A 19,503-nucleotide genomic window follows, 5' to 3' on the forward strand; every position below is an offset into this window, starting at 1 on the left:
TCCGCAACATGAAACCCCCTGCCCCCTAATAATCATGTCCGGGCGTATACGTGAGCCACTCAGGGCGGCCAACGTCTTCTCACGTTCAATAACCGCAGTAGGGTCCTTTTCGAGGATCATCCTGGCGACATTCTTTGCAATGAAGTTATGGCGCTCAGTCCGTGGTAGCGAAGTGGATTTTCACTCTTGAAGAATGTGATACGCGGTTTCAGGAGCGCGCCCACAGCGGCGGCATAGGCGGTCGTCAGGATTTTGGGAATGTTTATAGGACAACGCTCGGGTGAGATAGAGACTGGTACGTAGTCGCAGAGCCTTAATCCTGTAGCCGTCTTTCATGAGGGCTGAATTGTAGGAGAGCCATAAATTGGCTGAAAACTCCTCGGTATCAGATCGTAAGGTAGGCACTCGACAGCATGACGGCCATAACAAGAAGAACGCATGTTTAGTGATGGCCGTCGTATTTATAGGTTTCCACAGCGAGGCGCACGCACTGCGCACGGCACGCGCACCGTCATCAAGCTATCACACATGCCTGATACATCCTTCCACGGTTAACACAAGATCAACGCAAACGTTCATGCTAATTGGTAAAAGCAGCATCATAATAAAGGCGCTGTGGCGGTCGTGTGGTTCGAGTCGACCTTCTGAGTGTGGTGGTCGTTCTGGTTTGATCTGGAAGGGTGACTGCAGCCGAGGGCGTGGCTCCATGGGCTGGAAGAGGGCTGCTGTGTTGTAGCAGTGTCAGTGCTGGAAAGCTGGGGTATCACGCTACCAATGCTGTCGGTGTCCTCGTCACTTCTTTCAGCGTGCGCCTCGCCAGTGTGAAGCAGGTGTCTCCGGTTTCGTCGAAGAACACAACGATCTTCAGTCATGACGTGGTATGACTTCGCAGCAGCTTGGCCAACAATCTTTCCGTTCTGTAACAAAGTCGTATCTCTTAGCCGCACCATGTCGCCTTGAGGAAGTTGTGGCAACGGCCACATGTCTGACGATGCTTCACCACATCAGTGGCCATGATTTTGCCGAAATCTGGAATATTAGATCGAAGGCTCCTGCCTTGAAGAAGTTCACCAGGGGATTGACCATCGGCCAGTGGTATTGAGCGGTAGGCCAGAAGACCTATCGAGAAGTCGTCTCCTGCATCTTGTGTTTTCTTTATTACGCGCTTCACAACTCGGACACCTTTATCTGCGAGACCGTTAGACTGAGGGTAGTAGGGACTGGATGTGACGTGTGCGAGGTCGAACTCCTTGGAGAAGACTGCGAACTCTTGCCTTGAGAAGTGGGGTCCATTACCCGAGCAGAGTTCCACAGGAACGCCAAATCGAGCAAAAATTGCGCTGAGAGCCGCAACAACGCTTTTTGCACTGGTATCCGGAAGCCTCTCGACATCTGGGAAGTTTGAATCAGAGTCATGTACGGCAATTTAAGAATGTCCCCCAAAACAAAAGATGTCCGCTCCGACCGTGTACCATGCACACTGTGGCACCAAGCGCATAAGCAAGGGCTCTTTGGCTCGTTTGTACGCAAACTTTCTGCACGTTGAACAGTTCTGAATGAGCTCAGTGACATCAATGTTGAGGCCCGGCCGAAAAACGAGACGCCTGGCTCTTTCTTTGCATATGTTTAAACCAAGGTGACCAGCATGAATTCTTTTTAGCATTTCCCTTCGCATGCTCTTCGGTATGACGGCTCTCGTACACTTGAAGAGTATTCCGCTGATAACGGACAGGTGAGCTGAAAAAGGCTTCAGTTCACCTTGAATTTCTTTGTCTGGTGATAAGTCGGTGACGACAGTCTTCAAGAAACAATCCCGAGCTGTTTCTTTCACCAGTTCCTGTTGTGTTGTTTCCGTGACCATGCAGTTCAGGAGCTGAAGTGCGTGAACTACTACGTCTTACGTAGCACCCGCATTGTCAACCTCGCCTGCCGGAGTCACTCGTGACAGCATGTCCGCCAGTACGAGGTGATTCCCCGGAACGTACTGCAGCACATAGGCATACCTAAAAAGTCTTTAAAAAATCTAATCGTGGGGGCATGTAATAAATTCCTTTAGAAGAAATCGATAAATGTGGGGACTCTAGGATCGTGTAATCAGGTGTGGAGGCTCTACTGGCGGCAATGTTTGCAAGCGTGTGCTTAAAAACTAAACCCCGATCACAAAACACTGAAGGAACAGAAAACAAGAACTGATTTCATTAAGGCATACCTTCTTTTTTATTTCCCTTCAGACTATTCTACTATGCGGGCGTCTTTACACTGAAAGTTTTAGTGGCTCAGCATGGTGTTTTCTCTTTGAGGGCAAGGTCCTATTAACCTTCTAGATTATCGAGCTGAGAGCATAAGGACGCATTTGTTTACCTCACGAAATATATAATTCCGTTGCCGTGTTTGCCGAAGCGACTGGGCCCCGGGGCCATCCGGAACATCTGTATTCTTAAATGAATCTTGGCCCCATTGTTTTGTTAGCCTGCACAGCTGTAACGAACTTCAAGTGGCCCCCATCAATAAGTAAACCGGCGGATTCGAGTGTCTAACCGAAGAGCACACATCCGTCCATAACTCTCTAAACGACTCGTATGCCTTGCTTCATTTGAAACATTTAAGGCAGGTTATCGCCAGACCGGGTTAATTGGACAGCATTCCGTAGAAGGGCACTAAACAAGGTAAAAGCATTATTATTTTAATAACCTTATAATTTTGATTATTTTCATTGCTTTGTTCAGATATTACTTCAGAGCAGTAGCAAAGGGGTATCGTTTGCTCATTCCATATTTCCTCTGATAGCAACACTGAAAACCTTTCCGGAAAGTCCGGGGTTTAACTATGTGTAAACCAACAGAAGCGGGAAATGCGATGTGAAGTGGTTAGGGATAGTCGGCAGGCAATCGCGAAGCGCTGCGCTCAAACGACCAGATGGAACGTAAATGCTAAGTTCGCCTGCAGTTCCGCCTGCATCGCCTTTAGAAAACAGGGGAGAAGGCTGGGGCCCGGAAACCATCTGAGCTCATTGGTGGGGAGTAATATGCCCAAGAAACATAAATGTAAGGGCGCATGTGACATCTTCGTCGAAGTACCCTTCATTGTGCTTGAGGGGTAGACTATATAATGCTGATATTATTTCGAACTACTGATGCTGACCGACCAGGAAGAGGTCTGTATTCGCCACTAGATCGATGTACAGGTGTCGGCACCGTCACTCCTCTAGTCCATAAAATCAGCAATAAAATACCAACAAGAAAAGGCCTCCGGCAGGGAGGCACGATCTCGCCAATGCTGTTCACCGCCTGCTTAGAGATATTCAGAGGCCTAGATTGGGAACATTTGCGGATAAGAGTTAGTGAAGAATACTTCACTGTAAGTTACTGCAAGCTATTGAGGTATTGCGAAGCAGTGGGAGGCAAGCCCGCGTGGTTCGCTTTTCGCAGTCACGGGATTGAAGCACGAGAATGGACGAAGGGGCTTTTTTCTCGTCCAAAGAATGCTGACGCTCTTTAAGCCTCACATTCAAGCACCTTCCCGTCTGCCCACAGTACAACCTTCCGCAAGACAACGGGACTCTGTACACGACTCCTTCTTTGCAGTCGATGAATTTCTACGCGTGAACTACGGCGCATCGGCGGCTACCTTGGGAGAAGGGCTGATCCAGCCTCCTGTTTACTGCCGCACACAATTTCCCGATCCTTTGGTCGGCGGAGAACACGACCCGCAATTTGTGCTTGGCTGCAACCTTTCTTAGGCGATGCGAACGACCGTGTATGTACGGGATGCAAGCGACCTTCCTTCGCGCTGAAATTTTGTTGAACTTGATGGGACGCAGGGCCGACTCTGTCTTTAGCTTTAGCAATAACCTTTCAGCTAACCGGGCGAGGTTTATCTTTGTAAAGGCCGCTTCAAGAAGCCTGCTCACCTGTTCAAGGAAACCATCTTCTACACTATGGTGGCAAGGCGTGCTCAGTGCTGCCGACATGCAAGACCAGGCTATCCCGTCGTTTACCGGTTTATAGTGGTTCCACTTGTAGGAAAGTAGGGGCTTGCCGGCCTTCGATGCATGCACCTAACATACACGATGCATGGCAAACTTTAACTCTAAGTCCAGGAAACGTAATCGCCCATCGACCAGCAGTTCAAACGTGAAGTTGAGCCCCTGCCCTTTCTTCTTGAAAAATCATCACGATGTCCGGAGCCGTCCTTATGCTGCTCGGTTCCTTAACAACGGCGACAAAATCGTCCCCGTATCTGAAGACGCCCGCCGTGAAATCTCCTAAATCAGCTTCCAGGTATCTGCCCACCTTTGACAGGAAGATATTGAGGACCGGAGCAACCCGGGACCCGATGCATACTCCTGACCTTTGGACATAGACCTTGTTGCGTCAGGTGACAAAAGTTGAAGGCAGATATGAAGAGAGAAGTTCAAGGAAGCTTGCCACAGTGACCGCCCTGGCATCGCTGAAGGCAAGTTCGTCGTTGTGTTCACTCATGCAGTCTCCTACGCTCTTCATAAGCGCTGTATGCGGAAGGGAGTAAAACAGGTCTTCTATGTCTAGGCTCAGCGCCGAACAACTTCCGGGGTTGTGTTACGATAGAAACCGCGCCACCGACGCCGAGTTAGGAACCAGAAACGGGTCCTGGATCTTCGCATATTTCATGCACTTTAACAGGAAGCCTGGCACCTTATATTGCCAGGTGTTCCGTTCAGATACCACCGCTCTGAAAGGGATATACGGCTCGTGCGTTTTAGCTGTGAAAAACAGTGCCAAGTGTAGCTGCTTAGTGCTTTTTACTCTGGCGCTGAAGATATCGAGGCGTTTGACTTTCAACCAAACGGCGGCTTTCCTCTTCGAGGACGCTGGTTCGACACGCACTATATTAAAGTGTATAAGTGCTGCGGAAATAGCTCTCTCCTGGTACTGCTCATTAGGCGCAATAACCAAATATCTCTCTTTATCGGATAGTAACGGCCTCAGCTTGTTCTGCCGCAGCGAAATATTGGAGTCACAGGAGGTCCCTGTGCTTTTACTGCAGTGATGGGAGAACACTGCCTGCATAAAAATCAAATATGACTCACAGTTTAAGCATACATTCTCCAGGGGATGTGAAAAGAACACAAGCGGCTACACACGTGGGCAGTATTACGAACATAAGCGCTTTCTAAAAAATTTTACGATGAAGTTTCTCCACTGTCCACAGGTTATGATGAGTTTCTGGCACTTCTGCACCAAGCCGAGGAGAGATTCTTTCATACTAGGAAGACGATGTTTGATTTCTTGCAAACGATACACTCCCTTTGTTTCGCTACTGATTCTCCGAGCCTTTTCGTCTATCTTTTTGATGGAGCTATGAAACTAAACAATGACCTACTTGAGCTGTGCTGGCCTTCTATAGATATTGTGCTTCATCACACTGAGCACTACCTTGAGCGCAGAAACAAAGCACTGGTATATATTGGCTAAGTACATAAACAATGGTTCAGCCACACATAAGGGAAGCCCAAGTGAGGTGCATCAGTTAACACTAGAATGGCACATAGGAAACCAACATTGTTCTATTTGCTTCTATCAAAATGCTTCCCCGGTGAGCAGGAAACAGACTGGCGCTTCATGTTTAGTAACCAAACATCATAACCACTGATTGGTAGCTGCAGGTTCGACAGGATGTAATACACTAATATAATTAATGGCTCCCTGCTGACGATCACTGCAAATAAGGCAAAGTTCAATAAGCTGGGAATCTTAAGTAGCTGACGCATGCTTTAGTATGCTGCAGGAGTTATAATACAACCTTTAGACGTTTCCATCGGGCGACGACTATGACCACATGAGATTCCGTAGCGCAAAATTAAGACGCACTAGACCGAACCATCACTGTAAATTCTAAGGAGGATGTCGCTTTGACTCCTCTCTGGGATGTTTCAAACAGGATGCGCTGCCACTTTAACCGCGCTAGCGCGAGGTGCACTCAGCAGCGCCGCGATGAGTGTGGCTACGGCAACGAAGCCTTCAATGGAAATGTCTATAGTAGGCCAACGAAGAGACAGAGGAATGACGCTTTCAAAGCTCATACCTTTTACGCAGAAATTACATTTTAAAGGCTTTTCAGCTACATTGCCATCTTTTGTTGCTGTTTTCGAGTTGGAACGATTTCAATTGCAATTAACGCAAAGTAGTCCTTGGTCATATGTTAGATTCTTATACTCATTTCTTTCATTCCAGAGGTTCTTAGAAGCGTCCGTTCCTGTGGAGGAAATATAGACCATCCACCGTCGTGAATTTCTCACACATCTTCCGTCTTCTGACCATTTATGCACTGATCGGAGCAGCTGTCAAAGGAAATTTTGATCATGGGAAGGCAATGTGCCCTATGTCTTCCTTCGTGCTCACTAGATACTGTACTTAAAGATAGAACCCTCCAAGAAGAAGCTGCATGCTCTTCTAGAGCAGAAGGTTCGCGGACTGCGCTGTCATCTCTCTGACACAAATGAATTCACCACCTTGGCCAGCACAAGCCACAGTACTGCTTACAGCAAACCAACTGTGGAGGACTGCATCATAAATTACGTTGCTGACTAACTTGTACACATGGAACAAAAGCACAGATAATGTCCAGGATGCTTATATGATGTTCAAGCTGATGCCCCTAGGACACCTGCTTGACATGCTTGACATTTTCCAGATTATTGAGCAGGCTGGCCTAAAGTACCTAGAGCCAAATGTGCAGTCTTCAAAAGAATAGAAATCACTGCACTGTGGAAAGTGAATTGAATAATTTCTTATCTGTGCAATGAGAATTTCTGCGCCATTTTTTATGCTCTGGAAGAAGCCATGTTTCCAAAGCTTTGCCCCACTGTGCATGAAGAAGAATTCCATACAAAGGTGGAAGAGTAATAAAAATAATCAGAGTTCATTTTTTAAAGACGTAGGCAAGAAGCTCAGCACATAAGGAGAAGCAGCGAATGCATGTAAAAGAGCCAACCTCAGAGAGGTTATCATAATTGGTATGTGCTAGCTGCCAGAAGAGTGAAGGCCGGCGTGTCTTAACACCACGTGGCGAAGTGTGCCACTGAGTGGCACGTGTGTATGCCCGACCTAATTGATTGTAGAGATCAAAGTGCTGGAAGCCAGCTGCATTCCCATAACGCGACAAGAGTCGACGCGGGGGATGCGCTGTCCGGCCAGGTGAGGGAGGGTTCGTTGGAGGGCTCATCTGGCGCTTGCACCTAGGAAAAACGGCAGTCGGCGCTGAAGCCGCCCTCTCCTGAAAGCGTTCTCGATTTCTTCTGCTTCGTCTTCAGACAGGATTGGCATCTGCCGTAGTGCTGCTTCGCTCAAGCATATTTACGTCTTACGTAACCAGTGGGCAGATGTCGATTTCAGTTATAACTCGAACGTCGTGCTCAAACACCCAGTTTTGAAGCCTGCTATCAAGTGTTTTCGCCCGCAGCGCTGCCGCTAGTAGCACCAGCGCACTTCCTGCACTGCGCAGTTGACTCAGTGTCGCCTGCTACGTCGGCATGGCAACACAGGACAGTATGTGCGCCTTAGAGCAAACGTTCGTCTGCGACGCCGGCACTGAACGTTGCGCCTTTTCAATTTTTTTCACCTTCACCAAAACACGAGTGGTTCTGTCAACAAAATCTTTAAATATATTCATGCTGAGGATGTATATAGCATTACATACGTGGAAGTCTGTAGCAGCCGCCTGGTCCAAGTTGCTACATGTTGCAGACGTGTAATGCACACGTCCCAGCAAACGTCCACGTTTTCTTGTCTGGCTGCCACCGCCATGTCGAGGGAGCGGAGCAACGAACGTATTATCGAGCTGTGCATGAAGGAGTATTCTCAGACACAGAGTGCGAAAATGGTGGCACGGTCAGCTCACACCGTAAACTGCTACGAGCATAAAGCGAAGATGGCCGAATCTCGGATGCTCCTCATGACCGTCGCCTTCCGGTAACCGAAGGCTCCGACGCCTAGCCAATCACAGTAGGTTATTCACCGCTAGGTGTCTGCGGAGGCGCTAGATGGCGCGGAGCGGCGGCTTGGCTAGAGTCACTGCTGAGCTGCTATCAGCCGCATCTCGCTTTTCGGTTTGTTCCCCACAGGAACATGCGGAGGCGCGGCCCATTGTTTTTTATGGTAAAAGGGCACCTCTGGCCAACCATCCTCAAACATGACGGGCCATTGCGGGCCAATTCAACTACGGCGGGTCCTCCGCTCAACTGGACTAGGGTCCCTATTCACGTAGGCAATTGTATTTTGTCTGAATTTCAATACATTTCCATTTCAACTGTCGCCATGTCAGGGGGAAATCCGAATGTGCGGCCTGCCCGTGCCCCCCCCCCCCCCCCGCCCCACCAGATACGGGCTGATGTAGTTTCGGCTACTAGGCTTTGTTCCGGTGCAACGCCAGCGGTGGGGACGGCACGGCCGGGACCCATCCTCTGGGGATGCGAAACCCCATGGGAGTGGCAGCGACTCCCAGGCGACTGTGAATGCCACTCGCGCTCGTGAGGTACGATGCCTGAGTGGAGGCGGGCCTGGGTTTATACCCGGGTTGGACTCCCAAAATCCGGCACCGAAGGCATGTACAAAGTCAAAAACCAGGTCATTGCGGTGGTTCACAGTAGCCAGCCTCTGAAACGGCGCCTCGGGGAAACGGCTTCACGGCTGGCCGCAGGGCTGCAAAGGTCTTTGCGGGACGCCGAGGAACGGGAGCGTAGTACCACCTCAAAGCGTTCAACAAAAACCATTGATGTTGTGGGAAACGGCGGAGTAGGCCCAGGACATCTCACGCTAAGCCATGTTCTTGGTTTGTGGCCCGGTCACCCAGCCTTGAACACTCCCTCCTCAGTAGGCGAACAGCAAGCTAGGGGAGAAAATAAGTGCATGGTTCCTTGGTTGGAAGTACAGATGGGTCCCCCCGGAGGTGTTAGGTCGTGGCGCCAAGGGCCTGTAGGCCGATAGGCTGACGACCTAACCCGCTACTGGCCGCATCACATCATACATACTTCCAGTGTCTGAAAAACCGCGAAGAGCACTCGGTTAGTAGCTGCCAGGTTGGAACAAATCCTGTCGTGGAGGGGCCCCAGGTAGCTGACCCCGTGTTAAGTTCTCCTGTCTCCGGCGGTTGGAGCCCATTGCGTTTGGTGGATGGTTGGGCATCTCGTCAGCGGGGCCGCACCATTGGGTAATCTCGATGCTCTGCCTGCCCTGGCCAGGCAGGCCAGAAATGGAGTCGAGATGATTGAAGTATCAAAGAAAACAACTCGATGTCCCCGTTCCCATCCTCTATCCCCCATAACCCATTTCCAGACAACCACTCACACCATCTATTTTGCCCATCCTTTCCACTACCTCCCAGGGGAGATCAGGGGAGTCTCCCCGGGCCCGCTCCCCCGGCTGTGGGTCGCTACAGTAGCTTTCCCGCCTTTTTTCCACCTACAGGTGGTAAAATTATCATTGCCCACGGGCCTTTTCGTTTACTTTCAAATTGGGTTAAGCCTGTTGTATATATGTGGTGCGGGCAGGGGCTTATTATTTTCATTTATTTTTAGGTAGCCCCAACCTAATGCATTTCGCAATGCCAAGGCTTCGAAAACTGAAGATGATTTATCTAGGGCGCACCATGTTCGAGCAGGGTCACGTGACAGGAGTCAACAGTGATTTGGTCATGTGTGCTCGCCGAGGCCAGAATCGGACAGCGCTTCATAAACCATTTCGTTTCGTAATCAACAAACCTGGGTACACAGAGTGCCTTACGTTTGAGCGCGGTCACGTAACCGGGACCACTAGTGATTTCATCACGTGACCTCGTCATGGTGACAGCGAGAAAAGTGATTTAAAAATCGTGCATTTGATATGCGTAGTGTCTGGATAGAAGAGTGGTGTTGGCTCGATAGTAATCACGTGACCATGATCGCTACTCACAGGGTCATGCGATCTGATTATAGTGATAACTGAGCAGGCACTCGAAAAACATTTTGTGTGATATGAATCATGCCTGGTACAAAAACTGTGCACTATTTATGAAAGTGGTGATGTTAGAAGCGTCACTATTGATTTGCGTCATATGAGATCATCAGAGTTATAGCCGAACCGGGATTGAAATACCATTCCGTCTGACGGGCAACATGCCTGGGTAGAAAAGCAGTGTGCATGCTCGAATGTGGCCAAGTGAGAACGGTCACTAGTCATTTGGTCAGAGATAGCCGATCTCATCTTCGAAAACCATTTCGTTTGATATGCATCATGACTGGGTGCAAAAAGCGCGCGCTATGTTCGAGAGTAGTACCATGACCACAATAACAGGTGTGTTCGTCAAGTGAGTTTGTCATGCTACTATCCGAACAGAGATTTAACGCCCGTGTCCTTTTATTTGCGTCATGCCTTGGTAGCAAAAAAAATTGGAGGCTTATCAAGGTTAAGCTCAGTGGATGCGAAGCATGTTAAGCAGCTGCCTCAGTGTGGATGGGGCTAAGTAACGGAGACCTGGTTTTAGCTTATTAACGTCCTTAGCGTTTGGAGGCATCTTGACCGCATACACGCCCGGCGCAAAGACGCTGGCGCGGTTGCGGGCACAGACTGACGCGACGGCGGGCGCGCGCCGCTTCATCCCTGGCGTGACGTCACATATCACGTGATGCAGCGATGGTGGCGCCGCCGCCGCGTCGCGTGCGACGGCGCGAACCGAAGCGTGGAGGCCTCCGCCGGGCGACGTCCGACGGCGCGATATGAGGCCCCATCTGCAGCCGGTGTGACGTCATCACGTGACGTCACATCATGTGATCTCACTTCAAAGTCAATGGTGGCCACCGCCGGGCGTCGCGCGAAGGCCCGAAACCTACGTTAATATGCTTCGCATAATAATTCACTATGCACGAGGGTAGTCACGTCACGACAAACCCAAGTCACTATTTCATGCACGCTCATTGTAGCGATAGCGGCACAGGCTACAAACATTTGGCTCGAAATGCATCAAGACGCACCTCAGAAAGAATGCAGCATGCTGGAACGGCGACACACGGCAAGGATCACAAGTGACTCGTTTGTGTGTGCTGACTACAGTGAAAGAAAAACAGGTCTTCAAAAACCCTTTGTTTTGGCATGCGTCATGCTTGGTATGAAAAAGGTTTCACTGCACTAAAACTTGGTGGCCTAATTAAACTTATTTTTAACGAATTGAATTCATTTTGAAGTACTGAGCTCTTGGTAGAAAGTTTTCACTCACTGACAGAAGTCTGTTGTGCAAGCGGCAGTGCAATGCACCGTGTGGTGTCGTGATAGAATGTCATAGCAGAGTAAAATGCTTTGCAGTTACAGATAGCAAGCTTGTTTCCATCGAGGGGGTGCGGTCATTTCCTAAAACGGCACTTTCACCTAGAATTCCTAGTGGCTACAGTGAAGGGCCAAGCCTGAGGACCCATGTTCGCGCGTTGCAACTCATATTGGAGAAAGAGTACATTCCTCGCCTACAAACTTCCATTTAGTGTAGTGCTTACAGCTCCGGAACTACGTTAGAATATTTTCCAACCATCCGGCAATATGCAACAGAGTCTGCTGTGTTCCCCGTCTCGTTCTGCTAAATATTCGCGCCGTAGGCTGCTTTGGGATACGCGAAACTATCCAGAATATTCTCGTTTTCCTGTGTGAGACACAAGGGTAATAAAAAGCTCACCGCCGCGACAGTTGAGACTGACAATACTAATTTTGAGCACTGAGCAGTTCGTTTACCGGGTACTCCATTTTGACCTTTTGTGTGCTTGCGTTCTGCACGTCCTTCTCAATGTGTATATGTGGAAAACGGCATACGCAGTGGCATTAACGAGAACGCTCTTCGTTGTTAATATTTTAATTAGTGTTTCCGTGACACATGGCTGACAGTTACTGCGTTGGTCTTGAAAAATGTTTTTACCTGCCTTGAAACGACACTTTATGTCCCATGCATCTAGCCTTTAATGAAAGCGTCTTTTTTGTGCACCGTTTTACATTTTGAATGAATAAGAAATGAGGCAGGACGTTGTTAATACTATCAGGTATGTGCCGTCTCGCTGTGTTTTGCTTGACAAATGAGACCAGCAGTAAGGAGATTCGAAACGTAGAGTTCGTGAACACCGATGAAAACAGATTGGTGCGACACAACCTTACTTCAGCGCAGAAGACGAGGGCAGAGTGGCTGCGTGTAAGAGCAGGGCAAATACTGCAGTATTTTGCTGAGGGCAGTTGCCTGATACTCGAAACAAGCACTTTATAAGCTATCAGTGTAGACCAGGGGTGGCCATACAGGCGTATGGAAAGAGCCACAAAAATAGTCTTTCGTGTGAAAAGCCGCAATATAAATGGGTGGGGAAAGGGATTTGCATTAGTTTGGAGACACATTTACTGGACTCTAAAAATTATTGTGGTTCTCAGCAGTTGTTGCTCAGATCTTCAATTTTGTCAGCCGTCGATCGAGAACCACCAGACTTTGATCACTTTGCAGCAACCTGCGCCAGACCTATTCGGTCCTCGCAGCGTTCGGTGGCCAGCAGAGCTTCCCACTGCTCCGCACTCGGGTTTCTTTTTTTTTTATTTGAGAAGAGTGTCATGAGGCATAACTCGACAAAGGGGGACAGTAATGCAGGAGATATAAAGTTAAACGGATTGTAGTCGAGTTTCATTCCTAGAGACCGCATCAATGCCCTCACGTTCGCATGTAATGTGATATAAGGTGAGTTTTGCTTTGCGCCATTAACACGGTTAGGCATATACTATAGTGGGGTGCATATTGTTCAGCATATGCAGATTAGTGTATGAGCCTGTCTCAAGCTGCCTCCAGGCGCGGCAGCCTCTTCGCCGCTGAGTGATTTTTGCGTCGGAGGTTAGGTCCTCCTGCTACCCCCGTAATATTCTAGTGTGGCCGAGTAGTGTCAGGGGACCGGTACAAGTTCATCAATGTCCGATTCAATGGGTGCTCGGCTCGTAGTGTTACCTCGAGCTATTTTGGATCTTCAATTGTACCTTTTCTTTGTTTTTGATGCAGCCCACCACTCTGAGAAGCAGGCGAAGTGCGGCAGTCCGATTCTACAGTTCATATAGTTACGGCATGTTGTTTGGGAGTCAGTGAGGATAGTTAGCGACCGCCGGTTCTGTAGGCTTCCACCGCCTCTACAGCAACAGGTAGCTCCTCGCCCTCAGCCACAGTTCAGTTTCTTAGTGACCCACTGATAATTTCTCCGTGTTAGAATCGCACCAAAGTAGCCCTGCCTGTTATTGCTGTAGTCATATGTCGCTGCATCCACGTGTATAGTGTTGTTCTTATTGATTCTGTTCGTGCCAGTCTTCTTCCGTGATGAAGATTCTGATCCATGTTTTTGGCAATTGGTGCTACCTTGAGCTGTCCACGTTGGTCGTCTGGAATGGCTTCAACTCTTGGCATCTACCGCGCCTGCGCATTGCAGTTTATTCCCTTTAAGAGCGCTCATCAAGTTATCCGGATCAGCCTGCGTATTTGCGAGCCTAGCCGTTCCTCCCAGGACTCCCGATGGGCTTATTTATTCTCAGGTCCATAAGCTTCTCAGTTACATGTTCGGTGGTAATTTGAGCACCGTCCTCCATGCATTGCACAAGAGGTTCTGTGCTTGTCTTTCAGCCTGGATCAGGCACTGGTGTAGCAAGCTGTATGCGGGAATGAAGGCGTCTGACCTAGGTAATAAGTGAAAAGTAGCCGACATGAGCAAATTTAATATGGATAGAATGGAGCGTGCTTTGAAGAACGGAGGCAGCCTAAACCCCATGAAGAGGAAACTAGGCGTAGGCAAAGACCAGATGTATTCGTTAAGGGACAATAAAGAGGGCAATGTGATTGGCAATATAAATAAGATGGTGAGCGGTCTGCAGTGCGTTCTTGGACAGGACCACTCCACTAGTTCGCACCACAGCTGCGCCCAAGAAGAATAACGCGCCGAGGAATAGCCAGCAGGCAAAGGAGTTTATTGGCAAAAGTGTTTATTGGATTCGCCAAAAGCGGGTTTTGAATGGGAACTGAATCATTGTTGCTGCATCTGGAAATACAGTGATACGCGCAGCACTCTTCACAAAAAAAAAATTACGTTGCATTGCATAGGTCGCCGCATTGTCTCATTTTGCTATATTCAAAACGTAATGTACTTTTGCCTCACAAACATACGTGAAGAGAAAAAAAACACGGTGGGATCTACAAATTTGCTACACAAACTTTTTTTCTGCATTCTGCCAGTTTCAGAGCGGCTCTTTCCGGATAGTCAATCGCTACAATAATGCATCAGGCATGCTGGATAATGGCATGGTGGATATTCGTGCTTTTTGTGCTAATTACCGGTAAGTATATTTCATACAAATAAATCAGACCCTGCAATAAGCGGGAGATGCAGTGATGCAAGAGTCTAATTCTTTACAAGGGCTCCGCTTAACGACGCAGAACGAACAACCTGATGGCTTATGGAAACAATGTATCCGAGAACTGGCCTAAATGCTGCTTCTACGATGTATCACCGCTTCACAATACATCAGGTTTGATAAAACAAGGAGAACAGCGACGTGTCTGATCCATTAATGCAGACACTGAGGGAACTTAACCAACCAAAGTATTTCGAAAGCTTTATGTAGTTTTTTAGGGAGGGCCAGGGGAGGGCCTGTGTGCTCTGGTGCTGTTTATCGCGAGCACATATTCTGTTAAAAATCATTTTTCTACGTTCGTGAGCAATGAGGAGCTTTCATTAGCGAAAAGTGTATGACGGGCCGTGTCCTGTCCTGTCTGCCTATTTTGGTCCATTCGATTTTCCAGTCTCAGGAAGCTCCTCCGCCACCTCGGGACTGTGTCCCAGTCTGAATGACGTGTCCGGGCAGCTCCAGCCTGGTCGCGGAATCCCGGGTCGCGTTTTAAAAATAGAGAAATAATCGATGGCCCCCTGTCATTTGCCACCTACTTGCAAAATGCCGCTCATTTGGAGCGCCAGGTAAAAATTGTTATATAAACTAATCACCCTGTGATCAAGAGTGAAATGAAAGATTGAAAACAAGATTTCGTCTGAAGGTTTTTCGCAATCAATGTTGGCTGTTCCTGTTCGTCATTCGTCTAGTAAAGACGGGCAGGGAACACGGTTCTGATCGACGCTTTAGACGGAACTCGGTCGATATGTCTTGCCCGCAGAAGTCACAAGCCTTCGAGTTTTTCCGGTAGAATCTCTTTCGCAATCGCCAAGGAGCTCGACCACGAGCGCAGCGAAGAGAACGACGACAGACGAATGCGTTTTTCTGTTCGGCCCTGACGTGACAGAATGCGAACCAAATTCCACGATACTCAAAATTCGTAATAAACACGTACATGAACGACGAATTTACGCACATCTTTAGGCTGTCAAGAGGAACGGCTGAAGCGTTGACAGCCCGCTTTCAGCAGTCTTCCCTTCTTGCCCACCACAGTGGGTGGACGCCGCCGAGTATCCTAGCAGAAAACTGCCCTTGTGGCTATGGCATACGCTGGCTCGCCGAAGTGCATGTATATAATTTCTTTATTTGCTTCGCATACTTTCAGTCCTGCTCAGGGCCAATGTAAGAATTCAATTGCAATTTTTCCGACAAGATTCTGTACATGGCAACAGTATCATACCAGAACAGTAACCTCTGAGACAACCAAAGGAGCGTTTTCCACCAACCTACACGAAAAGGAAAATCGGTTTGGCAGGCCGGATCTCTCTAATGCAGCCAAGCCCACTGCCTGTGCAAGGGTCAGTCAATCGCAAATAAAGTGCCCCCCTCCCCCCTTCTGACGTGGATGAAGTTATTGCTTCCATCATAGCAGTCCAACCGCCTATTATATGCTACCAAGCGGAGAATTCTGGTCGCCCGCTGCTTGTGTCTGCGCTGCCGTTGATGAGAACTTGTTAAATGCCAGGAGATCCATCCTCCTCAGTTGATGGTTCCAAAAGCAGTGACAGCTCCTGAACGAAAAAGATCAGCGGTTTGGCATCTCGGTCTTTCAATTGCCGCCATTAACATTAGCCGTCATTGACAATCTACACCTCAATACTAAAGAAACGCGGCTAAAAGATGGTATTACCGACCCTGAAGATTTCACCGACTGACAAAATTTCAGCATTTCTGGTAAGGAGCACAAGGCCTCCCGACGATTAACGGCTACCCTGTTGTCTTATTAACATCGAAATGGAAGCTGAAGTATTGTTGGCGCCACTTCGAGGAAAATCAGTGTAGTGAGACATGGTCATCCGATGATATGAAGAAGCACTCACCGACTATATTCTAAAAAAGGAAAAACGCTTCGGAGCACGTCGGAGTTTCTTTCCAGCACGACATGTGCGGTGGCGTATTTATCTGTGAGCATTAGAGACCTTCAGAACAGGGTGACCCTATCGATTAGGAGCATAGCGGCATAGCGGATCGCCAGTGAGTAGCCGTGGGACAATAACGCTCCTCCGGTTATTCTTCTGCGCCTGCTCACTGGCCTGTCGCAATTCTCCCATTACCCTAACCGATAGGCTCGCCCTATTCCAAATGTCCATATTTTGACGTTATGGTGTGGCGTAGATGCTTGGCATGCGCCTTCATTCGTGTTTAAAATTTCATGCGCGGTCTGTTTTAACAGAAATTCGAGCAGAAGCCGCGTCATCAGCTTTTTTTTTTATACAAAACAGAGACCTTGCTTCAGTTAGTCTGGTAGCCAGTGTCCGTGCGTTGCCCGAGAGCGCATTCATGTCATACTTGTCGTTTTACACATTACATTGATAATCGTTTATGCGCCGTGAGAATTTACCTCCCTCAGCAATGTAAGCATCATTACAGTTCGGGCATGGTATCTAGTAGATACCTCCCGGAAAGTGCTGCTCTACTAATCGGTTATTAACGTTCATTAACTCTTCCCGCAGCTTCTTTGACGGCATGTCGGCCGAGGTCAAGTCGTTTCTCGAAAACACGCGAGAAAAGTCTTCGCTGATGCCACGCGCGTACGATTTATGGTGGTTTAACTTCCCATAGCGACTCACGCTCTAAGGGACGCCGGAGTAAAGGGCTTCGGAAATTTCGACCACCTGTGGCTCTTTAACGTGCACTAACATCGCACAGTATACGGGCCTATAGAATTTCGCCTCCATAGGAATTCGACCGCCGGGGCCGGGTTGGAACACGCGTATTTCGGGTCAGCAGCCAAACTCCACAAACACTGAGTCACCGCGGCGGCGACGCTCGTACGGGGAGCTTGCTGGGGCTCTAAAAGCCACACGACGAGCGGTCGCCGGATGCGCAACTTGATCGGCTACCTTCGTTATTAAATGGTTCGTATTAACAACCGTTCGCCGAATGTTCGCGGCGAACTCGTGCAAAATATTTTTTTGCAACGCAGCTTGAATTTTAAAATACGGATTGCACGCCAGGACAACACTAATCGCACATTTTGGATTCTATACCTGAGAGGTCTAACTGGAAGGGGCAAATTCTCAGAATGCCTACATTGTGTGTGTGTGTGGGGGGGGGGGGGGGATAGGGGGCGGGCTGTACATATTCCGCATATAGCGCCCCGCCGCGGTGGCTCAGTGGTTACGGCGCTCGGCTGCTGACCCGAAAGACGCGGGCTCAATCCCGGGTGCGGCGGCTGAATTTCGATGAAGGCGAAATTCTAGAGGCCCGTGTACTGTGCGATGTCAGTGCACGTTAAAGAACCCCACCAGGTGGTCGAAATTTCCGGAGCCCTTCACTACGGCGTCTCTCATAGCCTGAGTTGCTTCGGGACGTTAAACCCCAATAAACCAAAGCTTCGCGAAATGTAGGCGCGCAAGGCGGCGCGCCCAGCAAACAGGCTGAGCCTTGATGGTACTTGAATGCGCATTGCGGTCCTCTTTTTGACAGGTTCGCGGGCAGCTAACTACGCTGACGCCAAACTTTACGCTGAATACATTGTCGGACAGAGCGGCAAGGACCTCTGGGATATGAAAACAGGATTCCCTCTCCCAAGCTGCAGCGTCGTAGTGGCCGCGCCTCAGCAGCGCATTCCAAAGACAGTGGCTTATTTCACTAACGGCACAGAATACACCCCGGGCCTCGGGGTCACGTCTATCAGGTGAGAGCAGTATTGCGAATCTTAGGAATGTGCCCCTACACATGGGAGCCTGCCTCACCGTATGGACACCATAGGAACGTCACGTTCGATGACTTCCTAGAATTATCTGTAAATTTGGACAGTCAGAAAGGCATCCGAAGCATTTTGCGGGTAATGCAGTACGGGAAGATTTATTTCCGCAATAAGCGCTTTGTCTTTTGAGATGCAAATAAATGGGCTTTATTTATTCGCCTTTCAGACATTTAAAATTTTGGAGAAAGGTTGTTGCCAACTTGCATTTCGTCGCCAATTTTTCCACCAGTAGAATTATCTAAAGAAACTGGCAGATATAATAGGAGAAAGATTATTTCAAGAAAAAAAAAGTTTTTTGATGATTTACGATTGTCTAAGCAGTATAGAAATATTGCCAAATACTAAAGTATACATAGTAAAATGAAGATCGAAATTCAAAAATTCGTGTCCTCCCACTGCAGCATTATAACCACAGGAATTTTAGACTGCCGCGTCCTTAGGCGTAGCTTTTTCTTAAATTCATATTTCAATTGGCCTCCATCTTTTGTAGCTGGAGCTATTTTTTGTTTTGGAAAGGCCGCTTCCATATTGGTGTTAACAATTCATATGGTTTCTCGACTAGGTGTGGAGGTTAACATAGTTTTACACTATGCACTAGGGGTCATCCGCCGCGCATCACTAGGATAAAATGAATTCGAACACGACCCTGTACTGAGGAAGTTAGTGTTTAACGATTTGAAGGCCCCATAGCCAAGTAAATTTTATACCACGCACTCGTAGATAAGGGTAACCCGCCGAGAGCCATTTTGACTGAGAACTATTCACAGCTTGCGGCCAAAAATATAAGTCAGCGTTCGATATCGTAGTTTAGCGATATCTACTGAAAACAGACAAACGGCAGAGTCGCCTTAGTATTCTTTAAGACTAGGATATTTGTGATGACGAAGATTTGTGTCGTAATGGCATTTGCGGATATATAGTGTCTAAACATTTAATTTCATTTACTTTTCATTGAATTACCTTAAAAATTCCCTAAGGGTTGTTGCATAAGGGGTGGGTACAATCTTTCCGGTGATCAAGCGTTATGTCAACGAAAGTGACTGGACCCTTTCGCCGAATGTGGACAAGCACTTGATGATAACGATGCGTTGGATAGGTCGTTACAGCCTGCAGCAACATGAGAAGAAAATTAAACTCGTGGTCAAGCATTCTAGTGCTAATATTATCATGGCCTGCCGCTGAACGTCTCACTCCTGAGTTGTAATCGAATATAACCCAAGAACGAAGCTGGTTTTCCACACAAATGGCGTCGCCACGTTTCCATAATGTCACAGCACTCGCAGGAAAAAAAAGCAAACAAAAGAACGCTGTATTGTGCTCACGGACGTTTACCGAAATAGTCGCCTC

General features: G+C 48.3%; 2 pseudogenes; one reads left to right on the top strand and one right to left on the bottom strand.

Annotated features, from left to right (window-relative positions):
• Window positions 1–580: 580 nt before the first annotated feature.
• On the bottom strand, window positions 581–3,970 carry LOC149369724 (uncharacterized; annotated as a pseudogene).
• Window positions 3,971–7,782: 3,812 nt separating this feature from the next.
• The window catches only part of LOC149369725 (uncharacterized), a 68,395-nt pseudogene continuing 56,674 nt past the window's right edge, over window positions 7,783–19,503 (top strand).

This window comes from Amblyomma mixtum, chromosome 1, assembly GCF_055824585.1.
Source record: "Amblyomma mixtum isolate Tamu chromosome 1, ASM5582458v1, whole genome shotgun sequence".
Lineage (NCBI taxonomy): Eukaryota > Metazoa > Arthropoda > Arachnida > Ixodida > Ixodidae > Amblyomma > Amblyomma mixtum.